Below are 9,424 nucleotides of genomic sequence, written 5' to 3'. Positions count from 1 at the left end.
TCATTATTTAGATCAGTTTTGCAGTGCGTGTGGAAAATATAATAGAACAGGCTCTGCTAACGGTATACTGCGCCTTCCACATCGCTGGCAACAGGTTCTATACAACGCTGTTCTATTATATTACATAATATATGCACTCGTAATTGCTCTCGTGTTCTTATTTATTTCAGTCATCTTCAACTCGTTTAAATGAAACTAGCGCGTAAATAATGGTCGTGTTAAATGTATTTTTTTATGGCATACTACATTCATTTGTTTACGAGTATAATCCGTTCCATTCATGGAGGTAAGAATAGAGGGAGACGCCATGACGTCACAGCTGTGAAGCTATGTGAAGCCGAGGGTAGCCATCTCAATCCGACCAAAACATTGCTGCTATAAGCTTGTGTGCATAGGCTTGTCGCTCGCTTTTGGAAGGATTTTGCGCTATTATGGTAACTTGTGTGGTGTTCGGATGTACGAATCGTTCTGATTGGGATGCGAAATCTAAGGGAATAACATTTCATGTGTAAGTTGTCTCGTTAAGTGTGATTTTACAACTTCATTGTGAATGAACGTGTGCTACATCGGTACTTGTACTATTGCGTGTTTTTCTCCTGTATGATTTTAGATTTCCTAAAAATGAAAGTCGGAAAGCTCTGTGCGAGAATGCCGTGAGGAGGAAAAATTGGCGTGCGTCTAAATGGAGCACTGTATGTTCTCAGCATTTCCGAGAAGAGGACATAGACCGAACTTCCCTTTCAACAGTATGGCTCCGAGAAAATGCTGTACCATCAGTTTTCCCTACACACCCAAAACATTTGCAAAAGGTATGTTAATTCAAAGAATTAAATTCTTAGTTTTCAAGTTCACGTTTCAGTATAATACGTGCGTATCGTCGATAATCGAAGTGTTGAGTACCTCACTTTGTCTTCATCATGTACCAAATTAAAAGCTAACACTACATTAACTGGCGTAAAGTATAGGCCTAAACAGGACACTGTGTAGATTTGCCATTCTATGTACAGTATTTCAGTAAATATTGCTGGTAATGAACAGTGTTTCCCAGTAGTGTAACGGAACTGAAATGTCCCAGTATGTATTACAAACAAGATGCTTTGGAGGGAGGGTATAGCTAACTTAGTTTTCAGTTTCTATTATTTAGTTTGTGATACACGTTTATTACTGAATTAACAAAATTGTATCGTTTACATTCGTTCTATTCGTAATATTACATTAAAAACTATTTTTAATCGGAAGAAACGCGGAATTTCGCCTTTACGAGATTTTATTTTAAACAAAAACTTTGAAACAACCAATCTGATGACGTTACATGCGTATATGGTGCAATTAGCGACTGTAATACCCGCAGTGCTATAGCACACTGGCAATGTTTTGGTCAGAGTGTCATGGCAGTGAGCCACGCCCCCATGGCTTCAAAACGAAGTATGGCTGGGATACGTAGCGCCATCTCCCCTTATTCTTACCTCCATGGTTCCATTCATAGATTGTCCATTGCAGCATCTTTGCCTTACGTATGACGTCATTGGTCAAAGCCGACGGGTGGTATCGGACACTAGAATTTATCCATTTTCATAATGTCTTTCAAGCGAGCTTAGATTTTTCGAACTACGTCCATCTTCTAATGGATCGCCACAACCTATCTCTGCTGCAGCGCCATACGAATAAGTCGTGAGTACGGCGTGAGTGAAGCGCATATGTTCGATGCACTCACGACATCCAACATATTCAGCAATGAGACCACACAATTGCAAAAAACAGATCGTGGCCGACATGTCTTCGCCCATAGCCTCTCGTAAATCATCAAGGTTCATAGCAACTGATAAATCCATACCTATAAACGAAAATGAGATATTAAAAATTGTTCTAAAATAAGAAACTAATAGTCCAAATTACTTCAATATCACTATGAATGAAATTAAGTACCGAATGAAATAGAAACAACCAATTAATTTAATAAAAGCACACTAAGAATGTTTTCAGCAATATGAACCGATCCCTTTTAAAATCACATTCAGTAATTTGAATGTACAATGATACCACTTACCCGGAACACAGAACTGTTTCATTATCTATGGCTTGAAGTGAAGACATTCCTATGTATGACGTCATTGGTCAAATCGGATGGGTTGTATCCCCTGCTTCACCAGACCCCCAGCTAACAGTTGTTCTACAGTTGCTAGGAATAATATTACTCACGCCTTCGTTGTATGTTACTTCCGAGAAACTTGTTACGTCAAAATTCTCTTCCATTTTCTTTTCTTCACGGAAATGAAACGAGATGCTGTGCAAAAGTACACAAATACATCAAATTTGTCATAAACCACAAACTTCACGGTTCTCACACAACCGCACCAAGGACGTCACAGCAACAATCATCGTTACGTCATTGGATATCTATCGCTATGGACAAAGCCGGGATATAGTACATTCTTCTTGACTACAAATAATGTACTTAATACTCTGCTTTCCTCCGGCGCGAAATGAAACAACTCGTACATGTTGATGGATATCTGCTTCAAATATGAACCAATTAGAAAAGTTATAGGCAGTCATTTGTGTATCGCTGGTGAACGATAGCTATTGAAGTTATAGGTGATGTCTATATCGATATCATTATCATATATCGAAAACGTTACGATTTCGATTGTATTACATTCAGTGTTGTGTTTACGTCTGGGTAATTTGGGTTAACATGTTGTGACAACCGTGAAGTTTGTGGTTTATGACAAATTTGATGTATTTGTGTTCGTTATTTGTGTACTTTTGCACAGCATCTCGTTTCATTTCCTTGAAGAAAAGAAAATGGAAGAGAATTTTGACGTAACAAGTTTCTCGGAAGTAACATACAACGAAGGCGTAAGTAATATTATTGCTAGCAACTGTAGAACAACTGTTAGCAGAAATGAATTTTCGAAGCCACATTTCGACTAGACTGTGATATGGAGCCACTCACAACCCGTGATACAGGTGACAGATTGATTTGAAGTGTAGCCCGAGGTCTGTGTTATGTTCTGAGGTGATAATTTGGCTAAGAGCTGGCGAAGCCAACAACTGTAAATGTCAAATACAGGTTATCATAATACATTGGTCTGTAGCGTAGCTGGATGTTTGTGTTCGCGTCCTATGTAACGCACTCTGCCATATTTAACACAATTTTCGACATAAAAAATATAACTGCTAGGTAAATTCAGAAATAGGCTAGTATGATAGGTAATTGACAAACCACTGAGAAGCGTTTTGGTGCACATAATTTATATATATCATACATAAACTACGGAAAAATCAAGCGTCGTCCACCACGCAACTTTTACACACATTTCTGTCTGTGTAATTATTCGAAAGAAAGTGAGATATGTTTACTTTAGGAGTAAAAAATGTCGATACGTTTCTGTGATATAAATGGAGAAAGCTGTCATTCTGCGCCTCCCCCCGTCCTCTCTTACCCTGTTAACAGTAAAGGCCAAGAGTTATTTATGAGAATATCTACAGTCTTCCATTGTTTTTCATCTGTGCAATTGTTGTAGCAAAGGACTGTCTGGTAAACTGTAGGACAGTGTGGTAAACCAAACATAAAAGCGTTGACATGTACAGTATTTAGATTTATTTTTGAATAGATGTGTGTGAGCTTTACAGTGAATTACTATTCGTTCATTCATCGGATTTTGTACTGACATCAGATTCTCGTGTACTGTGATGCTAAACCAGGTTTGGTTCAACAAAGGAAATTCTGGAATGCAGAGCCGTTTGTTTTCCTACTTGAAAATAATTTTCATTATAGTGTGTCTCTTCACCTGGCAGAACGTACTTATTGCTATTTTTCTAACCATAACTGTACTGATGTACTCAGAATTATGACAAATCACCCACTAATATTCACTGATTGGTAACAGCTTTGGTACTTCACAGGCTGTAGAAACAAACATGATCAACAGGAGCTTTGAAATAGTAAATTGACTGGTAGCAGGTACTAATTTGTTAAAAAGTCAGAACATTGTCATTTCATTTTCTAAATCTTTTCTTACTGGTGGCAACGGTCATCCCTCATTGTTCTTCTGACTGCCATCCTTAGGTAGACTCCTTTTACAGGAACAAGGGGAAGCCATATGGGTTGAAGTTATAAAGAGAAAATTCTAGAACTTTGAACCCTACTACAGGTAAATGTCCCACGCGGATATTATACTGAGGTATGGGAGCACTGTTGTGTTACATGAGCTGATTTCCTAAGTCTCTGTGTTACTGTTACTGTTTCCAGTCATTGTCATTCTCATCCTAGATTTTCAGACCATATCCTTAGACACACATCCTTTCTTTTGCCGTTGGATTGAAAAACAGTGGTAATCAAACCTGGTTTCAGCAGTTGTGCCGTGCTATTCACATAGCAAGAGAGCACTGACTCCTTGACAGGAAGTGTTGTGCTACTTGCTAAAAGCAAACTTTTGCTGCAGAATGATGTGAGCTTGTAATACATACAAGCCCAAGAAATCCTCTGTTGATATTACATCCACCTGTCTTCTTGCTTTTCTTTTCCAAGTAACAACCGTTTCAGTTGCTGATTGAGAGGGTGACATGAGTCAGGAACAAGCGTGACACTGCGACATTATCCCTCTGCAACTTTGTGGGCTTATTTCTAGATCAGAATGCTGCTAGCCTTAACAGGTCAATAGAAGTGTTCAATTCCACCCTTCTGCTTCGACCCACAATGTAGTGGTGTGGTGTGTGATGTCATTACGGCGCAGAGTTATTGAGTTGGTTGTGTTTGTAGATGTCATGTTGTTGTATTTGATGGTGCCCTCTTGTTTTGGATGTGGACGTGCTGAGTTTAACATGTGTTATTGGGTTCATTTGAGTTTTGGTTGTCATGTAAATATGGTTTTTGTGAGTGTTTTTGGCATTTTTGCTAAGTCTGATTACTTTCATGTTTTGTGTGTGGAAGGAAGTCAATTTTTTTAATGCCTTTTTGTTAGTTATGGATGTGACAATGAAGTTCACGAGTGTATCATAACGTTCTGAGATTGGTGATGATATGATGTCTGTCATACAGTTTCTGCAGATGTTCAGTCTTATTGTTGAATATGTTACGTGTCACATTTGTAGTGTGGCATTGTAGGCATGCAATTTTTGTTTTGGTTTCATTGTATAGTAATTGCGATGTTCTGTGTGCAGTTGTGTTTTAATTGATGTAGTGAATGTGGGGTATTTGGGTTTTGAGTTGTAGAGGTTTTGATTCCAATTTTTGGAGTCGCAGGTGTTGGTTTTTTGGTATTGATAGTATATAGCTCAACCACAGCTATTGATCCCGAAAGGGAAATGTCCGATTCCATTTTTTTGGTGTTGTAGGTGTTTGTTTTTTGACATCGGAAGCTGTGGTTGAGCTAAATAGGTCAAGGGAAATGTCCGATTCCTGTGATTTTGTTGGTGTAGTGGAATGCTGCCAGTTAATTTTTATTTATTTATTTATTTTTAGGACCATGTGGATATATAAAATTTTTATTCCCACCCAAAACCCCCAATTTTCCATGATTGTCCCATTAGTTTTATTTTACTTGTGGGGATGAGATGTTATTGTGTCATTTTTATTCTTGTTTGCTTTTATTGGCATGTGTATATAGTGACATCTGTAGTGTCGGCAGACTTGCCAACACTACGCACACTAATTGAAAGAGGCGGCCAAGATGCACGCGCTAACTCACGAAGGATGGAGTGAGGTCTGAAACAGGAGACTTAATGAATGTGATAAAGAAAATACGTATCTTTGGAATATACTTAACTTTTAATACATCCTTATATACATCGTTCTTGATGAGACATCTGGAGATTGTGGCGATACAAGTGAGACTCGTAAGATACATGCACTGTGACAATTGGCGCCTTGCTAAGTCGTAGCCATTAACTTAGCTGAAGGCTATTCTAACTGTCTCTCGGCAAAATGAGAGCAAAGGCTTCGTCAGTATAGTCGCTAGCAACGTCGTCGTACAACTGGGGCGAGTTCTCGTACGTCTCTCGAGACCTGCCGTGTGGTGGCGCTCGGTCTGCGATCACACAGTGGCGACACGCGGGTCCGACATGTACTAATGGACCGCGGCCGATTTAAGCTACCACCTAGCAAGTGTGGTGTCTGACAGTGACACCACAACATCATTGTTGTCATTTTGTATATGCTGGAAGTAGCCGTTTCTGCCATATTGATGACATTATGAGTCAAAGCAGACAGATTGAATCAGACACTTCTGTAATGCCACCATAACCCATTGGTTGGCAACACATCAATTTCACATATCCAGTGGGATGATGATGATTTGGTCTTCAGTGTGAAGATTGGTTCAGTGCAGCAGTCCATGCTAGTCTATCCTATATCCCGTGCAAGCCTCTTCATCACTGCATAACTACCACAATCTAAAACTGTTTGAACCTACTCACTGCAGTCAGCCCTTTTCACCACTTTACTATTACCCCCCCCCCCCCCCCACACACACATACACACACAAAAAAAAAAAACACACACACACACCAGAAATTTCTTTTCTGCTCAGTTTGATTCTATTCTTCCTCATTAGCTGTCCAATCTATCTATCTGCTCATCAGTATTCTCCTGTAGTGCGACAGTTCAGAAGGTTCTGTTCTCTTCTTGTAGGAACCATTTATCATACACAACTGTCTGACTTCTGTACAAGGTTATGCTCAATACAGATAACTTCGGAAAAGACTTACTAATATTTAAATTTATATTTGATGTTATAAAAATATCTCTCTTTCAGAAATACTTTTATTGCCAGTTGCATTTTATCTCCTCTCTACTTCGGTCATCATCAGCAATTTTGCTGCACAAACAGCAAAACTTGTCTATATCTCTGGTGTCTCATTTCATAATCTGATTCCCCCAGGACCACCTGATTTAACTGATGACATTCCATTAACCTTGTTTCACTGTTGTTGATATTCATCTTATAACCACTTTTCAGGACAATACTAATTCTGTTAAACTGCTCTTCCAAGTCCTTTTCTGTGACAATTACAATGTCATTAGGAAACAAGAGTCTTATTTCTTCACCCTGCATCTTTCTCTCAACAAATTTCTCCTTAGTTTCCTACACTACTTGTCTAGTGAACATATTGAGTAATGTTGGGGATAGGGTACAGCCCTGCCTCACTCCCTTCTCAACTACTGTTTCCATTTCATGTCCTTTGATTCTTATAGCTGCAGTCTGGTTTCTGGAGAAGTTGTAAATAGCTTTTTGCTTCCAGTATCTTATTGAAGCTGCCTTCAGAATTTCAAATAATGTATTCCATTCAGTATTATCAAAAGTTTTCTGTAAATCTGTGAGTGTTGTAAATATAAATTTGTCCTTCCTTAACCCTTTAATTGCTCTGAATGTGTTAACGCGTGCACCTTTGTACCTGTCCCTGTGTGCTCTGAACGTGTGTATATGACACAGGGACAGGTACAAAGGCACACACATTTAACACGTCCAGAGCAGTTAAAGTGTTAACCTATCTGATAAGATAAGTCATAGGCTAGTGAAAGGATAGTTTTAGGTAACAAGTGAGAAGCGAATAAAATGGTAATGTATTTTGGCCATCAAAATTGAAGTCATTCAATGTGCTTCATGGGTTATTTGTGATTTTCTTAAATTCATGTCACCACCGCTTCTACATTTATTTTACTATTTCTTAGAATTAAAATTGTGAAGGGCAGACTTGTAATACAGGAGAGGTCTATGTTGGGATGAATGGTGGTTGGTTTGGTTGTGAGTTGGTGAAACCAAGTAATGTGATGCTATAACGAGAAACTTGGCAACATTTAGGGAATAGAATATGTCATTATTTAGAAGACATTCAGCGAACACCAATTAAAAATGCTTTACACTTTTTGGTTTGTGATTTTGGGTACCTATCATCTACATGTACATCAATACTCTGCAAACCACTGTGAAGTGCATGGCAAAGGGTACGTTCCTTTGTACCAGGTATTAGGGTTTCTTCTCATTCCATTCACCATGTAGTGTGAGAAGAATGATTGTTTGAATGCGTCTGCGTGTGCTGTAATTATTCCACTCTCATCCTCACGATCCCTATATGAGTGATATGTGCCATGTGACTAGAAGAGATAAATTTTTTAACATTAAATACAAATTGGAAGTCTTTACTTTAGGTACTTTTCTGGAGATTGTAAGGTAATTACATCAACAAAAGTAAAAGAAGGGCAATAGAATGTAGTCCAGGTAAATCAGGCAGTATTTTGGGAATTAAATTAGGAAGTGAGATACTGAATGTAATCAGTGAGTTTTACTATTTGGTTGCAAAACAGCTGATGATGACTGATAGTAACAAGAAAAACATTTCAGAGAAAGAGAGATTTTTTATCCAGAAATAAATTTAAATGCTAGGAATTGTTTTTCTGAAAAGTTTTGCACAAAGTGTAGCTGCCTGACAAAGTGGAACAGTGATGACAAATAATTCTAGTAAGAAGCGATAGAAACTTCTCAAAAGTGGTGCTACAAAAGAATGTTGAAGATAAGATGGGTAGGGTGAATTACTAATGAAAAGGTACTGAATCAAATTGGGGAGAAGAAAACTTGTACAGCTTGACTAATATAAGTGTTTGGTCGATACGCACATTCCGAGGCATCAAGGAATTGTCCGGTTGCCAGGAGGAGACCAAGTATGCATGCTCAAATGGCTGAGGGTTTCAGCAGTTATGCAAAGAGGAATAGGCTTGCATGTTACATGGAGAGCTGCATGAAGCCATTCTTCAGACTGATGACTAGATCATCATCATTATCATCAACAATAACAAAATACCAAAATCTAATTTAGTTGACATAATGATTATTTTATGTTAACAATTTCTATTTCTGGAATAGTAGACTACAGATTTTGTCAGAATTTGATGCAGCTGCTTCTGCTCATTGTAGTGACCATATTGCCTGTCAAGTACTGTGTCATTGCCTACCTACAACCAGCTGCAGTACCCACACCACTTTCTCTCCTCATCTTGTGTTCGTTTCACCCCTTGCAGTGAGTGCTGGTAGCGACTTTGCTCCCCTAAACATATAATGTATGGGACTGTCATTGGCATAGTCTCTTATAAACTTTCTGAACTATGTGAGTATTGAGTGTCAGGGATATTTTCTCCGAAAACTGGAGACATTTATTCAGATCACAATTTCGCTATCCACTTGAAATGGAATTTGTACTACAAAATGGCTCCTCATTCATCTTACTCCTTGTGTCTCATGGCGTCAGTAACTCAACGTCTGTTGTACAGTTATAAAAGGAGGTCCAGCTGTGGGCTAACTTTAAACTTTGGGAGGGTTGAAAAAACCACAGCTGTCATAAATGCCCCCCCCCCTCCCATCCCTTATTAATGTAGTATACCATCAAGCAACAATAAATAGTGTAGAAAGTTCTGATTTCTTAGGTT

General features: G+C 38.6%; 1 protein-coding gene across 1 annotated transcript in view; it reads left to right on the top strand.

The window, feature by feature from the left end:
• Positions 1-2,680: 2,680 nt before the first annotated feature.
• Positions 2,681-9,424, top strand: part of LOC126210203 (uncharacterized) — a 158,945-nt gene continuing 152,201 nt past the window's right edge. Inside the window, exon 1 of the mRNA XM_049939381.1 lies at positions 2,681-2,859. The gene's annotated coding sequence lies outside the window, so the exon portion shown is untranslated. The remainder of the gene's footprint in view (positions 2,860-9,424) is intronic.

The sequence above is a fragment of the Schistocerca nitens genome, chromosome 10 (genome assembly GCF_023898315.1).
Source record: "Schistocerca nitens isolate TAMUIC-IGC-003100 chromosome 10, iqSchNite1.1, whole genome shotgun sequence".
NCBI lineage: Eukaryota > Metazoa > Arthropoda > Insecta > Orthoptera > Acrididae > Schistocerca > Schistocerca nitens.
The sequence above is the reverse complement of the archived record's forward strand: the minus strand, read 5'-3'. Positions and strand labels throughout refer to the sequence as shown.